Source organism: Onychomys torridus, chromosome 12, assembly GCF_903995425.1.
Source record: "Onychomys torridus chromosome 12, mOncTor1.1, whole genome shotgun sequence".
Taxonomy (NCBI): domain Eukaryota; kingdom Metazoa; phylum Chordata; class Mammalia; order Rodentia; family Cricetidae; genus Onychomys; species Onychomys torridus.
The window spans coordinates 6,513,168-6,537,120 of record NC_050454.1 but is presented as its reverse complement, the minus strand read 5'-3'; positions in this window follow the sequence as shown (position 1 = coordinate 6,537,120).

Genomic DNA, 23,953 nt, shown 5'->3' with positions numbered 1-23,953 from the left:
GTGGCTCACTCATTCCTAGTGTTGTTGTTGTTGTTGTTTTTAATTTAATATTTTTCCATTTTACGTATCAGCCACTGTTCCCCCTCCCTCCCCTTCTCCCATTTCCTCCCACACCTCCTCCTGTTCCACCCTCATTCACTTCTCACAGGGGGTAAGGCCTCCTCTGGGCAGCCAACACAGACTATCATACTAAGTTGGGACAGAACTAAGCCCCTCTCCCCTGTGTCAAGACTGAGTAAGGCATCCCACCATAGAGAATGGGCTCTAAAACACCAGTTCATGTACCCAGGATAAGTCCTCTTCCCATTGCCAGGGACCCCACAAACAGATCAAGCCACACAACTGTCACCCACATTCAGAGGGCTCAATTAGGTCCCATGGGGGTTCCCCAGCTGTCAATCCAGAGTCTGTGAGTTCTGGCTAGCTCGGGTCAGCTGTCTTGGTGGTTTTTCACATCATGATCTTGATCCCTTTGGCTCCTATATTCCCTCTTGTCTCTCTTCAACTGAATTCCAGGAGCTCAGCCAAGTTCTTAGCTGGGGGGTCTCCTAGTTTTTCACTCCAATTCCAATACAATATTCATACAGATGTAGGAGTTGTTTGTAGGGCCTCCATTTCCCTGCTACCTTCAGTCCTTAGCCGCTTCAGCAGTTAAACAGTCCCACTGCTCACTTCTCTACTTGGAGAAATGCTGCTTCCTGCTTGGTGACCTTTAGTGCCTCCAGTGTGCACACTGGACCTTTCTCCCATGAAAAAAATGCCAGAGTGAGTTTGAAGCTCAATGGTTGTGCTTCATTATTTTCAGTTTTAGAGCTCTTGTGGCAGGCTTGCATCATTGTATTTTAAATGCCTTCAAATATTTGCTTTATTTCTGAAACCCAGTCTTGATATTCAGCCAAGGCTGGCCTCAATTTCCTATCTTCAAACCTAAGCCTTGAACACATAATTTTAATAGTAAAACTGCCCTCAGCAAGACGGTTAACATGATACAAATTAGGCTAACATGGAACACTGAAGTTCATTAAACAAGGTTAAATATTTAAGCAGATGTTAGTCAATATAATTCCTGTAGAATTTGACTTAGTAATAATCTGTATAAAAGTTCATTTGCCTTCAGTGTTAATATTTTTGGTTTTATTTTTATTTATTCATCATGGTTTTATTTTTTATTCATCTATTTATTTTACATCCTGGCTGCAGCCTCCACCCCATCCTCCTTTCCCAGTCCCTGTCCCATTCATTCCCCACACTCGCCAATCCCCTCCTCTTCTCTCTTCATCCAGGAAAGGGCAGGTCTCCCATGAGTATCAACAAAACATGGCATATCAAGTTGCAGCAAGACTAAGCACCTCCCCATGTATTAAGGCTGGGCAAGGTGACTTAGTATGAGGAGTAGGGTCCCAAAAGCCAATAAAAGAGTCAGAGACAGCCTCTGTTCCAACTGTTATGAGTCCCACAAGAGGGCCAAGGTACTCAACAGTAGTATATATGCTAAGTGCCTAGATCAGTCCCATGAAAGCTCCCTGGCTGTTGATTCAGTCTCTGTGAGCTCCTATGAGTTGATTGTGTGAGCCTTACCTCAGTGTCCTTGACCCTTCTGGCTCCTACATGCCTTTCTCTTCCTTTTCCAAAGGATTCCAGAACTCCACCTAATGTTTGGCTGTGGGTCTCTGCATCTTCTCCCATTAGTTGCTGGATGGTGTCTATCTGATGACAATTGTGGCACGTACCAATCTGGTCACAGGAGACAGCCAGTTCACAGTACTTATCAGCCGTTGCTAGGAGTCTAAGCTGGGGTCCTATCATAGACTTCTCAGAGATTTCCTTGCAGTAGGCTTCCTCCTGACCTAAAATGCCCCCTAGCAGTCTCCCTCAGCACTCTCACCCCTCCTAACCTGACTACTCATGTTCCCATCCCCACCCATCTTCAATCCACTCACAAAATCTCTCCTATGTCATTCCCAGGGAGATCTGGTGTCCCCCCATGAACCCTCCTTGTTACATAGTCTCTCTGGGTCTGTGGATTGTAGCATAGTTATCCTTTATTTTACAGCTAATATCCACTTGTGAGTGAGTACATACCATGTTTGTCTTTCTTGGTCTGGGTTACCTCATTCAGGATGCCTTTTTCTAGTTCCATCCATTTGCCTTCAAATTTCCTGGTGTCTTTGTTTTTAGCAGCTGAGTAATATTCCATTGTGTAAATGTACCACATTTTCTTTATCCATTCCTCAGCTGAGGACATCTAGGTTGCTTCCAGATCCTTTGGGTATAAGCCCAAGAGCAGTATAGCTGGGTCTTCTGGTAGGTTGATTCCCAGTTTTCTGAGAAACCACTACACTGACTTCCAAAGTGGCTATTCAAGTTTGCATGAATGGAGGTGTGTTTCCCTTGCTCCACATCCTGTCCAGTATGAGCTGTCACTTGTATTTTTGATTTTAGTCATTCTGACAAGGTGCAAGAGGGAATCTCAGAATCATTTTGACGCATTTCCCTGATGGCTAATAATGTTGAACATCTCCTTAAGTGTCTCTTAGCCATTTGAGATTCTTCTATTGAGAATTCTCTGTTTAGATCTGTAGTCCATTTTTAATTAGATTATTTGATTTGTTGATGTCTAGTTTCTTGAGTTCTTTATATATTTTGGAAATCAGCCCTTTATTGGATGTGGAGTCCTATTGATGGTGTTCTTTGTCTTATAGAAACTTTTAAATTTTAAGAATTTCCATTTATTAATTGAGCATCTTAATACCTGTGCTATTGGTGTTCTGTTCAGGAAGTTGTCCCTTGTGCCAATGTGTTCAAGATTGTTTCCCACCTTCTCTTCTATCAGGTTCAGTGTATCTAGATTTATGTTGAGGTCTTTGATCCACTTGGGCTTGAGTTTTGTGCAGAGTGACAAATATGGATCAGTTTGTATTATTCTACATGCTGACATTCAATAGGAACAGCACCATTTGTTGAAGATGCTTTCTTTTTTGTATAATTTGGCTTCCTTGTTGAAAATCAAGTGGCCATAAGTGTGTGGATTTACATTTGGGTCTTTGATTCAATTCCATTGATCCACTTGTCTGATTTTATGCCAATACCATGTGGTTTTTATTACTATAACTCTATAGTAGAGCTTGAAATTAGGGATGGTGATACCCCCAGAAGTTCTTTTATTGCACAAGATTATTTTAGCTAACCTGAATTTTTTGTTTTTCCATATGAAGATGAGTATTGTTCTTTCAAGGTCTATAAAAATTGTGTTGGGATTTTAGTGACCACTGCATTAAATCTGTAGATTGGTTTTGGTAAGATGGCCATTTTCATTAAGTTAAGCCTACTGATCTATGAGCATTGGAGATCTTTTCATCTTTTGATAATTTCTTCAATTTATTTCTTCAAAGACTTGAAGTTCTTGTCATACAGGTCTTTCACTTGCTTAGCTAGAATTTTACCAAAGGATTTTATATTATTTGAGACCACTGTAAAGGGTATTGATTCTCTGATTTCTTTCTTGGCCCGTTCATTATTTCTACATAAGAGGGTTACTGATTTTTCTTGAGTTAATCTTGTTTCCAGCCATTTGACTAAAGTTATCAGCTGTAGGAGTTCCCTGTTAGAGTTTTGGGGGGGGGGGAATATTAATTATTCAGATATTGAAACAATTTGGAGAAATGGTTACTTTGTAATTTGTTTATTAAATAGAAGTTAAAAATACATTATCAAATAGAAATTAAATAACTGAACATAATAATTAAAGCAGTTCATATGATTCTGTGAATGAATTTCACATTTGAATCTCAGTTTCTAAGCACCCTAGATAAAGAATGACATATTATTCAATGGATAAATTTCATTATCAGAAAAGAAGCAAAAGTATATGCCAGTTAGAGGCAAGATAGACAGACTTTCATACTATAAATAAAAAGATTTTATTCTTAGTTAAATTTATGTGACAATTTAATATTTGTATACAGTTCATAGTAATTATTCTCTTATTTCTCTCTTACTCTCTTACCTTCCTTCTACCATTTTCTACCTCTCCCACATTTCTTACAAGTCTAGCCCACATTCATGTCTACTTATTTTGTTTTGTGACTTACTGAGTTTAAGCAGAATTGTCCATGAGACCATGGATTTGGACCTTATCTGTTGAACTCTAGTGGGCTCATCAGTGGGTACAAAACTGAAGACATCAGCATACCCCTCTCTGACTCTATAAAAAGCCAGTAGTTCAGCAGGAAAGGGTAGGGTCCCATGAGATGCTCTGTAGGTGGAAGTTTTTCTGTGTCCTGCCCAGTCCCACAGCTGCTCAGACCCAAATAAACATACAGAGGCTTACATTATTTTTAAACTATGGCCATGGCAGTCTTCTTGCTAGCTAGCTCTTACATCTTAAATTAACCCATTTCTATGAATCTATACTTTGCTATGTGGCTTGTGGTTTACCAGTACTTTATTTGTTGCTTCTCCTGGCAGTGACTAGCAGTGTCTGCCCCACTCTCCTTTCTTCTCTCACTATCTCTCTTGGATTTTCCCACCTGGCTCATTCCTGCCCTGCCATAGGCCAACATAGCTTTATTTATCAGCCAATTGGAGCAACATGTATTCACACAGCATATAGAAAGATCTCCCACAGCAATGTTCCTATGCATGACTGATTGTTGACAAGGTCAGTCTTGTGCAGGCTTCTGTGTAAGGAACCTTGGCTACTATGAGTTCATCATGTCAATGTCTATGTCATGTCTAGAGAATGACATTTTGAAACCCTTATCCATATCTTCCAGCTTTTACACTCTCCCCATGCCATCTTTTGAACTGTTTCTTGAGCTTTACAGAAGGTAGTATAATTGTGTATTGTTTCAGGCTGAACTCTCACACATCACTTACTCTTAGCATCATGGACAGCCATGAGTCTCCATATGTACCACCTTTAACTGCAAGGAGAGGCTCCTAAATTGAGGCTAGAGTAGATTTGCCAATTAGTATAAACATACATACTTGAAGGGCAGTTTTATATTATGTCCAATTAGTTAACTGACAGTATAAAGTTCTCAATTTTGTTCTATGTCCCCCTCCACCGCTGTCAGTTATTGATTGTATTTATAGTATTAAGCATAAACTCCCCTTGTGGATAAGACCACAAACCCAATCATAGAGTGGTTGCTTATTTCTCTAATAGTCACTTCCACTATTGCATATCTTGCCTGGCAAGTTAGTGTTATGATTCATAAGGTTCACAGTTAGGTAAGACCATTGATGGATTTCTCCCCTCCACCCAGCAGCTTGTAGCACTTTGAAAACTAGTAATAGGGAAGAAGCCTCCAGTTATTCTCAGATTGTTTTCTTTGTATCTTGCAATCACAGTGTGTAGAGTCTATAGCAATGGCATCTTATCCTCTAGCTCTCAGAAACAACCATTTGTCTCAATGAGAAAGCTCTATACTGTTTTTGAGAGGTTTTCCTGTCCAACAGCTTCTAAAAAGGTATAACATACCAGGCACATATATGAAACTTTTGGTGGAGTATTAAAAATACAGTTCTAGAGCAATTTCCTGTACCTTGAAAGCTAAGTTGCTATCATTATAGAACAATAGAATATGTATATATTATTTTTACTGGTACATATTACAAGGACCAAATATTTGCTTAAGTGTAGTTTAAGTATCTGCTTTTTCCATCCAACACAATTCCTTCTGGCATAACTAGCCAATACAGGTTGTATACACATTTGAAGTGTATAACATGATGTTTTGGTATATGATGGAAAATGATCAGCATAATCAATTTAATGATTATGTTTATCAACTTACCTAAATACATTTTTATCCTGAGTCTGTGTGTTGAGAACTCATAAGATCTACTCATTCAGCAAGCTCTAAGCATAGGACATGTTGCTAGGAACTGCAGTCACCATATGCTGTATACAAGATCTCCAGAATATCTTCATTTTGCATGACTAAACTTTCACATACTTCCTCCAGTGCTTCCCAGTTTCCATCACCTCCAGGCCCTGGAAAACATCATAATCCTCTCTGCCTCTGAGAATTCATCTCTGAAAATATAGACTACTCATACACATGAGATTGTGCACTATTTGTCTTTCTGTGCCCAGCTTATATCATTTGTCATAATTTCCTCTAAGTTCATCTCTATTATCACAAATGCCAAGATTTCCATATTCCTGAAGCATGAATAACATATCATTCTATCTATATATACCAACTTTTCTGTATATATTTATCCAACAAAAGACACAGGTTGAGTCCATATCGTACCTATTGTGAATGCCACAGTGAATATGAGTGTGGAGATATTGCCTCAAATCATCAATTTTGTTTTCTATTGATGTATACCCTACTGGGTTGAATCTCTGGATCACATAGTAGTTTTGCTTTTAATTTTAAGGACACTCCACAATTACTGTAACAATTACATTTTCCTTTGAGGTATGCAAAATTGCCATCTTCTCCACAGTATAGCTGCCACTTATTATCATTTGCATTTTGCTGGTAACTATTTTATATACCAGCCATGATGCACTATTTAATACAATTTCACATTACATTTCCCTTGTGACTGGAGATGTAGTTGCACTATGCAACCAAATGTATGTCTTCTGCTTAAAATACCTGTTCCAAGCCTTTATCTCTACTGTATTCAGGGTATTTGTTGGCTTGCTACAAAGTTGTTTGTATTCTTTATGCAGTGTGGGTAAATATGTGGCTTGGAAATACGTTGAAATTTCATGCCATGTAAATGATCATATCTCTTTTGCTTCCTTTACTGTGCAGAAGCTTCTATCCCATATGTTTATTTTTACTTTTGTTGGATGGGTTTTTGAAGTCATATTATAAACTTATTACATAAGCCAAAAGAACTCTTAGCAAGTTTTCTTCTCATAGTTTTACAGTTTCTGGTCTTAAGTCTAACTTTCTGCCATAGTTTGGATTTGGACTATCACTTAACAGTCCAAGCATTTTCAAAGAAAACAGCCCCTTTTATTGTCCACAGACAGTGGCACTATGGCAAGGTGTTTGTAGTTAAAACCTATGTTCTACCAAATTGGGAAAATCTAAAAGAAATGGTAATTTTCTGATATATACCACTTACCAAAGTTAAATCAAAATCAGATAAGCAATTTTAAAAAGAGCTGAAACCCCAATAGAAGCAGTAATTAAAAGGTTCTGGACCAAAAAGAGCCCAGGGTCAGATGGCTTTAATGTAGAATTCTACCAGAATTTCAAAGAAAAATTAACGCCAATTATCCTCAAATTATTCCATGGAATAGAAGAAACATTGCATAATTATTTTTAACAACGCCATAGTTACTTTGATACCTAAACCACATAAAGACCCAACAAAGAAAGAGAATTAAAGACCAATTCCCCTTATGAACATAGGTGCAAAAATACTCAATGTAATACTTGCAAACCAAAGTCAAAAACACATCAAAAAGATCATCCACCATGATCAGATAGACTTCCTCCTAGAAATCCAGGGATGGTTCAACATACAAAAAATCAATAAATGTAATTCACCATATAAACAGACTGAAAAAATAACCCCATGATCATTTCATTGGATGCAAAAAAGGCCTTCAACAAAAGCTAACACTCCTTCATAATTAAGTATTAAGAAGACTAAGGGTGTAATGGATATACCTCAAAATAATAGAGATGATTTACACAAACTGACAGCCAACATCAGCCTAAATGGAGAGAAAAATCAAAGCTTCTCCACTAAAGTCAGAAATGAGACAAGGTCATCAACTCTCTCCATACTTCTTCACTCTATATTTGAAGTCTTAGCTAGAGTAGTAAGAATGTGATAAAAACTGGAACAGAAGAAGTCAAATTATTGTTGTTTGCGGATGGTGTGATTATATAATTAAATGACCCTTAAAATTCCACCAGGAAACTCCTACAGCTGATAAACACTCTCAGCAAAGTAGCAGGATACAAAATTAATACACACAAGTTAGTAGCTTTTCTATAGACAAATGGCAAATGAACTGAGAAAGAAGTCAGGGAAGCAAGACCTTTCACAATAGCTTCAAAAAAATCGAGGGAGTAACTCTAACAAAACAAGTGTAAGATTTATATGATAAAAATTTAAAGACATTGAAGAAAAATCAAAGGAAATATTAGAAAATGTAAAGCTCTTTCATGCTCTTGGGTCAGTATAATATAATAAAATTCACCATCCTAGAAAAATGCAATCCTCATCAAAATTCCAAAGCAATTCTTCACAGATCTTGAAAGAGCAGTTTTCAGATTCACATTTACACAAACAAACAGCAAACCTAAAAGAGCAAAACCAGTCCTGAATAATAAAATAACTGAAGCCAGTATCACTATCCCCTAGAGCTATAGTAATCAAAACAGCATGGTATTGGCACAAAATAGACACATCCATCAATGGAAGAAAATTGAAGACCTGGACACAAATCCATATATGTATGGACACCTGGTATTTGGTAAAGAATCCAGAACTACACACTGGAAAAAAGGATGCCATCTTCAACAAATGGTGCTAGTCAAAATGGCTGGCTGCATGTAGAAGAACAAAAGTAGATCCATACTTATCACCCTGCACACAACTCAACTCCAATATAAGGCCAGAAACAATGAAATTGATAGAGAGGAAAGTTGGGAATACTCTTGAACCCACTGGCATAGGAAAAGACATTCTGAACAGAACTCAGGTAGTATAGAATCTACCTCACTAAGAACAACAATTAATAAATGTGACCTCACAAAACTGAAAATCTTCTGTATGGTGAAGGACACTATCAATTGGACAAAGTGACAGCCTACAAAATGGGAAAAAAACCTTTTTATCAACTATACATAGAAAAGAGGGCTAATATCCAAAATATATGAATAACTCAAAAAATTTGACTTCAAGAAAATGTAATTAAAAATGTGCTATAAATCTAAACAGAATATTGTCAAAAGAGGAAACTCAAACAGCTGAGAAGCACTTCAAGAAATATTCTACCTACTTAGCCACCAGGGAAATGCAAATCAGAACTATTTTAAGATTTCATCTCATACAGTCAGAATGGCTAAGATCAATAACACAAATGACAACTCATGCTGGTGACATGGAGCAAGGGGAACACTCCTCCATTGCTGGTGGGAGTGGAAACTTGTACAGCCACTATAGAAATCAGTGTTTCAGTTTCTCAGAAGTTGATAATAGATATACCTCAAGATCCAGCTATACCACTCCTGAGCATATACCCAAAGCATGCTTCATCTTACTACAGAGTGATTTGCTCAACCATGTTCATCACTGCTTTATTTTAAATAGCCAGAAATTGGAAACAACCTAGATGTCCATCATAAACCTAGATGGATAATGAAAGTGTGGCACTTTATACAATGGAATTTTACTCAGCCATTAATAAAAAGCAAAGTCATGAAAGTTGGGGATAGATTTATGGAGCTAGAAAGAAAAAATTTTTTCTTAGTGATGTAACTCAGACCCAGAAAGAAAATTGCAGTCTGTATTTGCTTATATGTGCATAGTAGCTGTTACGTCTTTGATAAGCAAGCTACAGTCTGTATAAGCACAGAAGTTAAGTATAAAGCAGGGACTAGAGGGGAGAGGTGGAACTCCCTATGAAAGGGAAATAGAATAGATGGTTATGGATGAACAGGATGGGAACTGGAATGTGAGGATCAAACAGGGAGGGAAGAGGAGGGCAAAGGAGGGAATACAGGGAGGGACAGATAAAACCAAGGGCCATTCAAGGGGTCGAATGTAATAATACCTAATCCTAAAATAAATACAAGTCTGAAGGCAATCGAATGGCAATCTAAATTGCCAGATAATGGAAAAGACAGAGCCCGAACTTGATATGTTATCTTATTCCCTATGATGTTAATACTGTGCTACACTTACTAATTTCATGTGCTGAACAATCCTTGCCTCTCCATAATAAATCCTACTTTTCTGTGATGCATGAACCTTTTAATGGGCTGTTGCTTATTGCATCTACTAATAGGTTCTGCATATATTTTTGTCTTCACATAAATTAGATGTGCTGAAATCAGTAAATGATTGACTTATGCTAGTTGAGGAATTAGTCTGTCTAGCCTTTTCTTTTTCCATGGGTTTTAAAGTTGGGTTCATTCTTCAACATTTTTCCTCCAAAGAGATACTTTTCACTATTTAGACAAGATTTTGTTGGAGCTCAGACGTTCCCATATTTTGCTTTATCTTTCATTTGTGTCTTCTTTTTATTTTGACATTTAATTTCTTATTATTTTTCCCCTTTTATCAACTTAAAGTTCAAGAACATGTTGTTTAGTTTTTCACCCACTTGTGAACTCTATAATGTCCTTTTTTCTTATTATTTGTAGTTTCAAAATGGTGTTGTATGCACTTGGGAGGCAGAGCCAGGCAGATCTCTGTGAGTTTGAGGCCAGCCTGGGCTACCAAGTGAGTTCCAATAAAGGTACAAAACTACACAGAGAAACCTTGTCTTGAAAAACAAAAACAAACAAACAAAAATGTAGAAAAGTTAGTGATGTTATTTCAAACTTAACTCATTTTATAGAGTCCATATGGCATTTCTACGAGATATCATATAGTAGAAAATAGTATTGCTGTTATTGCTGTTATCTGGAATGCCCAGCTACACGTACACACACACACACACACACACACACACACACACACACACACACACACACACGCACGCACGCACACACGCACGCATGCACGCACGCACCCACGCACACATGTGTATGTGTGTAGATAAAGGTATAGATATGTATCTGTTATACCATACATAGTATTGTATAAATTCATAGTAGTGTTCCAATCTCTTGTCATTGATTTTCCCCTCTGAATATCTTATTAATTGCTGAAAGTAAGCTACTGAGGCCTGTAGAGATGGGTCAGTGGTTAAGAGAACTTGCTGCTTTGAAGAGGACCTGGTTTCAATTCCCAGCTCTAACATGGCAGCTCACAATCATCTGTAGGTCTAGTAACTCCAGTTACAGAAAAGCTAACACTCTCTTCTGGACTCCACACTACCAGACATGCACATGGTCCATATATGTGCAGGCAAAATCCTTACATATATAAAATTTAAAAAATAAATATTTAAAAACTAAAAGATACTGAATTCCATTATTATTACTGACTGTATTTTTTGTTATTTTTTATCATCTGCATTTATATTAACATTCCTTTATATATTTAGGTTTCATGTCAGTTACATATGTATTTTTAATTTTATAAGATATTTGATTAATTGCTGTCTATATATAATTACTTTCTTTGTTCTCGATGACAGTTTTAGCTTGACCTCTATGATATATAATAGAAGTACAGCCATACCTACTCATTTTTGGTTACCATTTGTGAGGCACATCTGTTGCCAACCCACATTTAAAGTTAAAGTTGGTCTACTGAAAGCTATGGGATTTGAATTTATTATCTTTTTCTTTTAATTTAGCCTATGTGTATCTTTGATGATAAAATTTAATCCATTTACATTTGAAATAGTTATTGATAGAAAGGCATTACTATTCCTGCTTTGTTGATTATTTCTGATAACAGTTTGTTTTCCTCTTTCTTCCTCACATTTATGGGTCTTTCTTCTTTGGTAACTTGTTTTTCATATTTTTATGCTTTCATTCTTTTCTCTTCCTATTTTGCCTGTCTTACATTTATATCTGTGATTTGAGAAGGTAAGTTCTTTGTTAGTCTTTCCAGATTGGTATAAACAGGACAGGTTAACTGATTCAAAACTTCTGGGGTGTGGCCCTGGGGACTGTGCATAGGTTTGCTGATTGTGTCTTCAGGGGGCCAGATATGCTACCTAGTGGTAGGCAGGCCTACTTCCTGGATTCATAGAGCTGCTTATGATACCTTGCTCTGTGGGAACTATCTTAGCTTTGAAATGGGTCCAGAAACTGGGTGTAAAACATCTGGCTTGGCTTTTACGTTTCCAGAAACCAGTTCTTAACCAAAGTTATAAAACGAGTAAGGAGCTAGGGTCACACAGTTGGATGCTGACTAACAGTATCTGGATTTACCCTAGGTCTCTGGCCTATGTACTTGCAGGAACTTGACAACCCAAGCAATGACAGGGATGGGTCCCATCTCATGGAGTGGAGCTTAACTCAAATCAGATATTAATTGGTTACTCCCATAAACTTTGTGCCACTATTGTACTGGTGCATTTTCAAGGAAGGTTAGCATTGTAGATGGAATGGTTTGTAGCTTGGTTGGTGTTTCCCTTTCTCCTTTGGTAGCATACAGAGTACCTTCCAGTATCATGAATACCAGTCAGTAGGCTTGAAGGCTGTAGGCAGGCGTCAGCTTGACTATTCCATGTTCAATGAGTCATGTATGTAGGTGTTTTCTTCAGAAATAAAGCCTTACAATCATTTGTGGAGAGCAACCAATAACCTATGAAATAATCGGAGTTGTTTGTAGGTTTCCATGGGAGGCTCTTTGGCCAACAACTCATTTCCAATACTGGAAGCTTTGTTGGGTGGCAAGAGATGCCCAGTTGGGGCTCTGTCTTCCCCATTATTTGGTGATTTAGATGCTGACTTTTTTTTTTTTTTTTTTTTTTTTTTTTTTACTTTATCTATGGGAGGGAAGAAGTCAGTTTTCCATTTCTTTAACAAAGCCATATTGCTTTGGTGCCTGTGGTAAAGATAACATCATGGCTGTGACCATATGGTAGAGTCAGCTGCTCACATCATGCTGGTCAAGAGATGAAAGAGATAGGGAAAGAGATTAATGGCCCACTATCTCCTTCAAGGGCACACTGTCAGTGATGTCAGACCTCCCCTTAGGTCTTGCTTCTTGTAAGTTCTACTTTCAGTAACACTGCACTGGAGACCAAGCTCTTAGAGATGTTTGAAGAGACCTCAGGTTGAAATTAGGGCATGGAAGTATCTTTTGTTGGAATATACTAAAAAAGCTTGAGGATGAGTGGTACAGGTTGTAAAACACTGCCATTCCTACCCTAGACTACTCTCTTTTCTGTATTCCCCTGGTGAATAATCTCCCGCCTGGATGCTCCTCACTCTTTGAAATTATTTTCATGGATAAAAGCCTTTCAACATAATGTTTCTGTGACAACTATATATGGAAACTTTCTCTAATGTCCTATTGATGTACTCCTAGGATCTCTGCTATGGTTGTGTTGCTCATATTTCCTTTTCTATGTCTTTAGAAATACCAAGAAAATAAAAACAGTAACTTGTGGTGCACATTTACTTCACTAGGCATTTAATTGGTTTCTTTTTGGGTTTTAATAACCTTACAATTATAGATATTTTACCGGTAAATATGTGTGTGTGAACCATGTACATGCCTGTGGCTGCAGAGTCCAGAGGAACTGGAGTTACAGATGATTGTGAGCAGACATATGGGTGCTGAGAATTGAACCCAGGACCTCTGCAAAGCAGCTCATGTTCTTAGTAACTAAGCCATCTCTCCAGTCCAAGCATTTACTTTTTTTTTTTTTTTTTTTTTTTTTTTGGTTTCTTGAGACAGGATTTCTCTGTGTAGCTTTGGTGCCTTTCTTGGAACTCACTCTGTAGCCCAGGCTGGCCTTGAACTCACAGAGTTATGCCTGCCTCTGCCTCCTGAGTGCTGGGGTTAAAGGTATGCACCACCACAGCTTGGCCCATGCATTTGCTTTTAACAACAATATTTAATGGCATGCATTTTGTGTCATTGTATAAATCTTATTCATATATATATTTGGGTATATATCTAAATCATATATATATATATATATAGCAGTCGTCCAGTAAATCTAGAAATAAGGATATAAGTTGGGTGGCACCTATATGTAAAAGTGGTCTAGTCAAACTTATTGTGCATTGTAAGATTATCTTTTTCTTAATGGTTTTTTTCAAGACTGGGTTTTTCTGTGTAGTTTTTGTGCTTGTCCTGGATCTCACTTTGTAGACCAGGCTGGCCTCCAACTCACAGAGATCCAACTGGCTCTGCCTCCCGAGTGCTGGGATTAAAGGCGTGCACCACCTCCACCTGGCTGTAAGACTATCTTATTAGTAGAGGCAGTAATCTTCCTTACATGATGAACCCTGCATTTGTTTCACTGTGGTATACATGAATACATGCAAAAGCCAATGGATTTTGGCACCGACATGAGGAATGTACATCCCTTCCAGACAGATTAAAAAAGAAGAAGGGTTTGGTGGGTGATGAACCAATATCTCAACACCCTCCCTTCCAATTTCATCAGTATTTTTTATAAGCCATCTGCAACTTTGTAGTGATACCTCAATTAAAACAGTCTTTGGAACAAAGCACCTTTATAATCCAGGTGGCCGCACTGACAATAGCTCATAAACATAAAAGGCATGCTACCAATGTGTCACTCTGATCAGCGACAAGGTTCCAATTAAGCCAACACCAGGGCATATAACTGCTGTTGGCATGTGCAGCCAATGGGACCAGTTTCAGAGTGGAGGAGGTGAGTTTCTTCTCTCCTCTTGACTCTTTTCTCATCCCTATTTTACATCTAACGACTATACTCTCCCACTGGAGTTTCTGATGGTACCTTAGCTACATTTCTGACACTATGAAAAAAATTTAAAGGTGCTTCTGTGGCTAGCTGTGCATATTTGTGGCTTGCCTGGCTGACCAAGTTCATTCTGAAGCATGCATTTATATACTTGGCAGTACACATTGTAAAACTGCAGCTGCTAGTCATCCTGGACCTAGAAAGCAAACATTTTAGCATGGGCACTGGAAAGGATTTTGCATGATTTGCATCATAAGGGATGTATTGCTGAGTCACCACAAACTCTCAAGTGTCCTTTATCCTAAGCTGGATGACCTCTAAGGACCTCTCCAGACCTAAGATGCCTGAATTGAATTCAAAATTGGAAACTAAAGATAGACAAAAAAAAAAAAAAGGATTCTCTCTGTTCTGTGTGTTCTTCTTCCTCTTCCTCTTCCCCTCTCTCTGTCTCTCTGTCTCTCTCTTTCTGACTTAGGAGACTGAAAGATAAAAGAGGGCTGATTTACTTCATGGTCTAATTCAGAGAAGAAGACAAATTAACTTGATAATGTATTACTATTCATGAGAATGTTAGTAACCCCTTTGGGGAGAAAATGTGGAGAACTGGAAAACAGAGTAATGAACAAGACTTCTGCAATTCCCTGAATCTTGACAGAAGTTTCAGGTCTCGAGGCATGATTCACCATGCATTTGTCCTCTGCGTTCACAGACATACATATCAAAAAGTAACTCCATCGACCTTTGTGCTGGAGTTTCTGTGATGACTCTCGCTATCTATCTATTGCCTCACTTTGGGTACGTGCTGAGAGGGGAAAACGCAGCATTAAGCATCTGAAAAGAAAAAAAAACGAATCTTCAGCATCATATACTTTCAGCCCAGCTTCCTGCTATACAGAATTGCCTTCCCCGGGTATTTGGGGGTGGAAGAAAGAATTCAGCACATAGAATTTGGTAGTATTGTATTCTGCTCTACTGGTAGAGCAACCCTGGGCATCTTGGCTGTGACTCTTTGGAGAGAATTTATCAGGGACTCTTTCCAAACTTAGGATTGTGCTACCCTGATCTTGAAGGGCTTAATGTCATGTTTACTGGTGCTAAGAATATGTAAGGATGTTTTCTTTACTGTTATTCTGTAATCTCAAATTGATGAGAATATTAGAGGACCTGTTTGTTAGTCAAGAACCAGCTCAGCTGCTCTCATACTTGCTTTAAGTGTGAGAGCACTAAATTCTGTCTGCCCTATGCCACTGGGTAGGAACACACTTCCTCACAAGACAGCCAGTGACTGAATTCTTGCTGTTTCATGGATAATTGCACACCACTGTGATTTCCCTTAATTCAATTGCTCCCTCTCACTCTGAAGGCTACAGATTAATTCTCCCAGTCCTCAAGAGCCCTTGAAACATTTGAAGAGAGCTAGGTTGGGTTTTCTTAAAACTTTCTCCAACTCTTTCCTCAGAGGAGGAACATGAGGCAGAAAATTGGTTTAGAGAAGTGATAATTGTTGGTACATAACATGATTTCCAGGTGGTCATGTTACTCTTGTTAGTGTTGCTGGTGCCGATGGAGTGAAAATTAGGTGGCAGAAAAGCAGTAAAACCTTCCAGTCCTGGTAGCTCCAGTGGGCCACTGAGTGGGCCTGATTTCTCAATAATGATGTTGACAAAAGGCAGTTGGTGACAGCAGTCTGGAAGCAGGAAAGCTCAATTTCATGGAGCCCATTTTTATTTCTCCTCTGGCTCCTTTTGTTGCCATCTATCTATCTATCTATCTATCTATCTATCTATCTATCTATCTATCTCTATCCATCTCTGCTTATCTATCTACCTATCTCTATCTCTATATCTATTGGTTTTTCAAGATGAGGTCTCTCTGTGTTGCTTTGGAGCCTGTCCTGGAACTCTCTCTGCAGACCAGACTGGCCTTGAACTCACAGAGATCCACCTGCCTCTGCCTCCTGAGTGCTGGGATTAAAGGTGTGCGCCACCACCACTCACTTTATTGCTAATTACCTAAAATAAAATTATCTCACACTCACTGATGACTTGAGAGAGACTTGGGAGATGAACTGGTGACATTGCTAAGACAGTCACAGAGATACCCAGAGGATGATATGCTCTGAGTCCTCGGGATCATTTTCCAGTTGGGGAAAAAAAAAATCATACTGAACAAATCCAGTGCGGGAAGGAGCCATCAAACTCTTCAGCATTTCATCACTCAGAAACACAGAACGGCAGAGTGAGAGGATGAGAGACCAAACACAGACTAGGAACATCGGGTTTGGTTCCACAACAAAGTGGTGTGGCTCAATTAATAATAATAATAATAATAATAATAATAATAATAATAATAATAATAACCCATTGGTGGTGACACAAACCTTTAATCCCAGCACTCAGGAGGCAGAGGCAGGTGGAGCTCTGTGAGTTCGAGGCCAGCCTGGTCAACAGAGCAAGATCCAGGACAGGCTCCAAAGCTACACAGAGAAACCCTGTCTTCAAAAACCAAAAATAAACATAAAAAATAATAAAACAAAACAAAACAAACAAAATCCAAAACAGAACTAAACAAAAGTATCAATAAAAGCTACAGTCCCACAGTACTGGAAACATGGTTGTAAACAGGTGACTATGATGTCCCGACCAGGCTAGAGTCACCCAACTAGCCACTACTACTACAGCCCGGGAGATTTGTAGAAAGAACATGGTGGGTCTGGTTTTAGAATGAGGACTGAATGAAGCCTTCGGGAATGCTGGGCTTGGATTAGAAAGAACTAGAAAGCAAGGAATGAATGGCTCACATAGCAGTGGGGAATCCGAGCTGGTGCAAGGTGAACATTTCAGCAGGAAGCAGGTTCACTTTATGAAGTGGGAATGACCTAAGTACACTATGTGTCTCGGGACAATGAGGCTGAGTGCACTCTACAAGGCAACTTGGGAAGTTGCTGGATGCAGCAACTCCTCAGCCCCTCACACAGAGGAGGCCAAGGAGAGGAGGAAAGAAAGAAAACTCAGAACTACATGGAAACCTGAGATTTGCTCTAAATTCAAGCCCAATATTGAGGTGGGAGAAAGATTCTGTACTAGAAGTCCCAGTGCTATGGGGGCTTTCTAAAAAATAGGTTTATAACTTGAAGCAACATATTTTCTTCTTTGGCGTTTTGTTTTCTTTTTTAAAAAGTCAAGGGTTCCTTAGATCAGAGGTTTTCAAACATGCAACCTTACTTAGATATGAAATTAATTCAGTAAGTCAATGAAGGAGTGCTCAGCCTTCATAGGAACAGGTCTGCTATTCCCTCCGGGACTCTAGGACCATTGCAGAAGACAGAGTGGGAAAAAACCCAAGGGCCAAGGTGAGGCAGGTATGCCCAGAAAGCAGTCTTCTGGACATGGTAGAACTGTTGCTCTCATGAGCTCACTACAGTGTGGTTGTCCACACCAGACTCTGACAAGATTGAACCCATCAGCATTTTATCATAGAGGAACTCTTGGCAGTTAGAGCTCATTGGATGAGGAGGTGTCACATTTTTCCTTCATTGGTGTATCCACCACAAAGTTTCTGTCAATCCATAGAGTAACCTCTCACCTACGCTCAGGCACAATGGGTCACACACAGAAAGGGAGAAGGATGAGGAAGGGAAATGATGTATGGGTATACACAGACACACACACACACACACAAATGAAAAGAAATAAATGTAAATATATATTGTTTCCTTTCTTATGTGGAATGTAGAGGTAAATACATAAATATGATGTTACGAGAAAAGGGGACTGTGAGAGAGGAGGAAGATGTTTAAGGGAAAGGAAGGAGTGAGAACAAGAGAAGGTAATGAAATATATGTGTCATGAAGACAAAGGGGCAACTTGGGGGAAGGAAGAGAATCAGCAGGAAGGAACTGGGGGAGAAAATGAAGAGCAGATGAGGCCTTCTCTCAAGACACTCCAAGGCAGTTGCTAACAGACTTCTTCCTGTCTCTTACATGTACCTGAGTAGCATGAGCTGTGTAGAACATTGCCAGTGGTGTGTGGGAGCTTGGGGTTCAATAAATGTGTCATCCAGCATTTCCTACCTCATAAAATCAGGAAAAAACCACCTTATTAGTTACCTTATTAGTAAGATATGAAGCCTAAAGTCTGGAAAATGGCTGCTGGTGAAGTACCTGCTGAGAAACATGAAGACCTGAGATCAGATGTCCAGAACCTGCACGGTGTAATGAATGTTTTGCCACCTTGCTATATAACAGTTTTCTCCAAATTGTAGCATTCTCTCTAAGAAGAGCAAGGCTTGGGGTGACTGAGAAAGTAAACAAATTGCACATGTCTTGGAGAGCTGAGATGTTCAAGACTCACAAGGACCTGTTCCCTGGGTTATAGAAGCAGAAATTTTTGGGGGAAGACACTGGTGAGCCTCCCTGCCAGAAGTAGGTTCTCAGAAGTGTGGAACAGCCTATAGATTCTGAGGAGAGCTCAAGGGCTTCCATAAGTCGCCACTGGTGCTGTTGGGGTGGGCTTTTCAGTGATGCAGTTGATTTGAGTTGTCTCTCCCCCTGCAAAGAATCTCTCATCTGTAATCCTGCTAGTAAGCCTAATAAAACTCATCGGTTCATTAAGCCAGACATCAGTAAAACTGTTACATTGGTTTGTAGAGGGTTCCTTTCTGGGGTGAATAAAATTGTATGTGTTGCATTTCCCCTTGAAAAGTTTCTTACATAACAAGCCCCAACACTGGGAGGGAATGTGGTGGAACCAAGCAGGTCCCCTGAGCTCAAAGACAGCTAGCATGGCTTACTTGATGACCTACGGATTCAGTGAGATTCTGTCTGTGATCGCTTTGTGGAAAGCAATCTAGGAAAGACACTGCCACAGATCTCTGGTTCCCACATACATTTGCACAGATGCCCTCACACAACCCCATGCACACATACACATACATGCACATACACACTAACAAGAAAACACACTAGACACATACATGACAACAGTATGCACCCCTGCCCCTACACAAAGACATTTACCACATATCATAAGACACAGTTCCATGAATGTGCGCTACATCTTGGAGAAACTTTGTCAGTTTTGTTTCTTAAGTCTAGAATACCTTCCTGCATTCTTATGTTGGCCTAAACCCTACATATATTCCAACATCAAGCCCAAATTTTCTCCTTTTGTACATCAGCCCGCACTTTCTACTCTGCAACCTCCTGGGTATTACATCCCTAGAATCTCTGAACCACCTCACTCAACACATTGAGAAGTGTTTGCTGTTAAGAAGGATAACATTTCTCACTTATTAATGGTGTCTGCTTGGAAAGTAGGTTTTGGACCTGAGTTTTTTTGCTTGTGGAATGTGAACAATTTTGCCATTCACGAGGGTTCTGTGAGAGATCAAATGAGATAATCTGTGGAAAACACATGGTGCTAAGGACAGGTGTCATTGGTCACTAAGTGCATCAATGTTTGCTTCAGCATAGAGGAAAGGAAATTTAAGCATTTCTGGGGGCGGGGCGCCAATGTTGCCTCCTTTTCTTTTGACACTAGTCACCATTCAATATTGATAAATACTGAAATGATAAAACAGTAATCAGATAATGAAGGAACTGTAAGAGTTCCTTCATGAGTGGCCCTTACAGCAGTGGTTCTCAACCTTCCTAATGCTGTGATCCTTTAATACAGTTCCTCGTGTTAGGGTGACCCCAACCATAAGATTATTTCATTGCTACTTCATAACTGTAATTTTGCTACTGTTTTGAATCATAATGTAAACATCTGATATGCAGGATATTAGACAGGTAACCCCCCAAAAAGGTCATGATCCACAAGTTGAGAACCACATTGCCTTATAGTGAGTTTACACGTCTGAGCAATACCCAGAAGATGGTACCAATGTCTTTTATTTACCACTGAGAGAACCAAGGCTTAAGGCTGAGTGACTCAAAGTGACTTGCTCCTTTAACTGAAGGAGACTGAGATCCCAAGTAGGTTCTTCTTCCTACTGGAAAACCCGATACCTTCCTACTTAGTGTCCCAACCTAAAAGAAAATCCCAAATGCTTCATTTGGGCATGGGGACTGAGAAAGAGGGTGTAACATAGCTCACCAGCTCACTCCACTTCAGAGAAGTCAAAGAGAATTTAGGGCTTCCATGTCCCTATAGGAAGCAGCATCACATGGCCTTGCCTGATCCTAGGGAACCTTTCCTGGTACAATTGCTCAAATACCAGCTTCAAAGCCTCATTCCATGTGAGAGTTTCTTCCTCACTCACTCTCAAAACCTGCGTCTGTCTGAGGCTAAGCTCCTCCCTAGGATTGTTCCTTTCTTCTAAGCCTTGTCCCTGCTTGTCTGAAGAGAGACCCAGGGCTCCCTCCCTGCCTCCCATCCCTAGATTTTGCAATCAATCAGCCTTGGGTCTTTTGAGGAGTCATACTTCCTCCTGGGGCTGTCCCTGAAGTTCATCAAAGTCTGTTTCTCCTGGCAGAGCAGTTACAGAGTCCCCTGAGCTTTTGGCTAAGATATATCATTCAAGTAAGTTTCAGCAAATCACCAAGATGGGAGGCCTGGTATAGGAAAGCCCATAAAATGCATTATCAACACACTTCACCCACCTTCCTTTTCCACACGCCCAATTGCCCAGAACTCATTCTGAATGTGTTTCATTTTGGAGTCGTGCATGTACTGCAGGGAAAATTTGGCACTAGCCTTTTATTCCCCAGGGCATGGCAGGGTTTATGCACAGCCTATAATTCCCTGTTCAGGATGCATTTCACTAAGACAGCCATTTCAGGAGAGGGCTGGTTTCTTCACCTTGGCTGAGTTCATGACAAGAGAGCAGAATAATGGCTCCATGCTAGCCTCAACAGGAACACACTGGCCTTCCTTCCTCTGTGTATTAATAGAGATATACCTAGAAGCTTTCAACAACAGCTCATCATTAGTTTAACCACTGCCTTAGTTTAGAAAAAAAGGCGACAATATAAATTAGAATTCAGACAAATTTGTAGATTTAGTTATAACCACTCTATCCCAATAGAACAAGCCAAAAACCAAACAAAACAAACTCTAAGAGTGTATAGTAATGAAGAAAACATTTCTGAAAAGAAGCATGTTAAAAACAGAATCATCAAGCATGGCTCTTTCTACCTACCCCAAATCTTCAGTAACAGAGAAGAACCTGAAAGAATCCTCAGGGGGTTGTGTTGGATTTTTGTCTCTCTACTCTAAAACAAGGGAAAACCAGAAAGTGTTGCCACCTTCCCTATGACTACAGAGAGTCTATGTCTTTTTCTTGCTTGAGAAACATCAGTTAGAGTCTAGATCTCCAGTCCTTGTGAACCTATCAAATTCCAGAACCTTTGGAAATCATAGTGGTGGTCATCCATATTGGCACACTGAGTACATAAGTGGACATCATAGAAAATAGTTGAGATGCTTTTCCTGGAATGTTTCCAAACTGACTACAGAGAGGTACAGGCAGTTGGGTGATCAAAATTGTGTGGGGAGGTATAGACCATCCAGTGAGTGGAGGATGGTCACTTGTCCTAGGAAGTCTTCATCAAAGAAATGACCTCTGAAAGGGTTAAGTTCACTTAGAACAGAGTGTGCTCATCATCAGAAAGGTTGAAGGTCAGTCTTATTCAATAGTCACCCTTCCCCCAACAGAAAAAAATCTTTCCAATGTTTAACATCAATGAAACGATGTTTCAGAAACATCATGACTTTGCAGAACAAAAGGCTTGCACACTCCCTTGGACTTAACGCGTGTGCCGTGTTGTGGTAGAGAGGTCACTGGGGTGAAAACTGGGGTCCTTGTCCTGGTCCAGATCTATGATGCTGGCAATCTTTGTTGTATTGGCTCTGTGTTGCTTCTGTTAGTTTTGCTGTAGCCCTACAGAGATCCCATGTTTCTAAGAATAGAAGGATGAGCACAAGAATGGGATGTGTGATCCCGGGTAACTGCTCTTCGTAGTCTAGGTTTTGATTTCCCACTTACAAAATGAACAAGCTTGAATGAGTTCTCCAGTGTCTCTTTCCAGGGTGACGTTTAATGAATCTAAACATTCTATGTTAAGTTATTTCTAGTAAAAACTATCCCTTTAGATAAGAAAATAAACGTGACCTCCTACAGGCACCAAATTGAATATTGGATATTATTCAGTTAAATTGGTTTTGACTGGAATTTAGCATCTTTTACACAAACAATGACTCAGAAAATTAATTAGCCTTTGCTTTAATTAAGTAGTGATTCTATTTAATAGCAATTAAAATACCACATCTGAGTCAATCTGCTGTAGCAAAGTGTAGTTGGTACAGAACCAGCCCCATTTGCTGTGCGGAGCTGGGTGGGTGACTGAGGCTCTGGGGCTCCTGATTTCCAGATAGGCACTCAGGCTTTGGAAACACAAGAAGAAAACTCCCAGAGGCCCTGGGTGCAGCCTTCTCTGGCAAACTCTCGCATACCTTAGCTTTCTTCATCGGATGATTCTGCTGGCCTTGTTATTAACATTAAAAGCACAGAGAGAAGTTTAATAACAGTTCTGAGGGTTCCAGAGGTACATCCAGCAGCCACTCTATCCAGTGCTCTGAAAATTCCAGTTAGTCCTGGACAGAAGACAGTTCTTGACTTCTGAACTTTAGTAATGATATCACCCATTAGATTCCTGACTACCTGAGACGTGACATTGAAAAGTTAAATTAAAAGGTCCCTGCTGCTGCGCTAGATTCAGTCTTTGCTTTGCTTTTGAACTTGTCTTTGCTTTGCTTTTGAACTTGACTTTTGTTTAAAATGACTGTGTCAGTGATCATGGCCATGGTAAATTTTAGTTTCATGTGTAACCGCTTAATATCTGACTCCATAATGTCTTATTATCTTGGCTTAGTAAATTCATTTAATATAGGTTGTTTGCTTGGTGTGTATATAGAGGGGGGTTACACATCATGTGCAAATGCAGGTGGAGGCCATCATATAACCTTAGATGTCATTTTTTCAGGAGCTGTCCATTTGTGTTATGATATAGGGTCTCACATAGGTGTAGTGGTGACCAATCAGGTTAGCTAACCAGCAAGCTCTGGTGGTCCACCTGTATCTAGACTGAGATTACAAGTGTATACTACCACTCTGGTTTTGTATGTGTGTTCTGGGAATCAAATTCAATTCTTCATACTTGCAAAGCAAGCATGTTACCAACCATCCAACCAACAACAGCAGCAGAACCCAGCTGCCTCCTTAGACGTCATCCCTGTGTGTTTGTGCTTTAGAGCCTGGCCATGTGCTGAACCTTTACATCTTCTACATGTACAAATGTCAAAATCCTGACTCTGAAAACTACAGTATTAAAAAATGTGGGCTTTCTAGAAGTCATCAGCTCATGAGAACAGATGTCACAGGAGTTAAATCCATGACTATATGAAATGGTACCAAGAGAGATTTCTT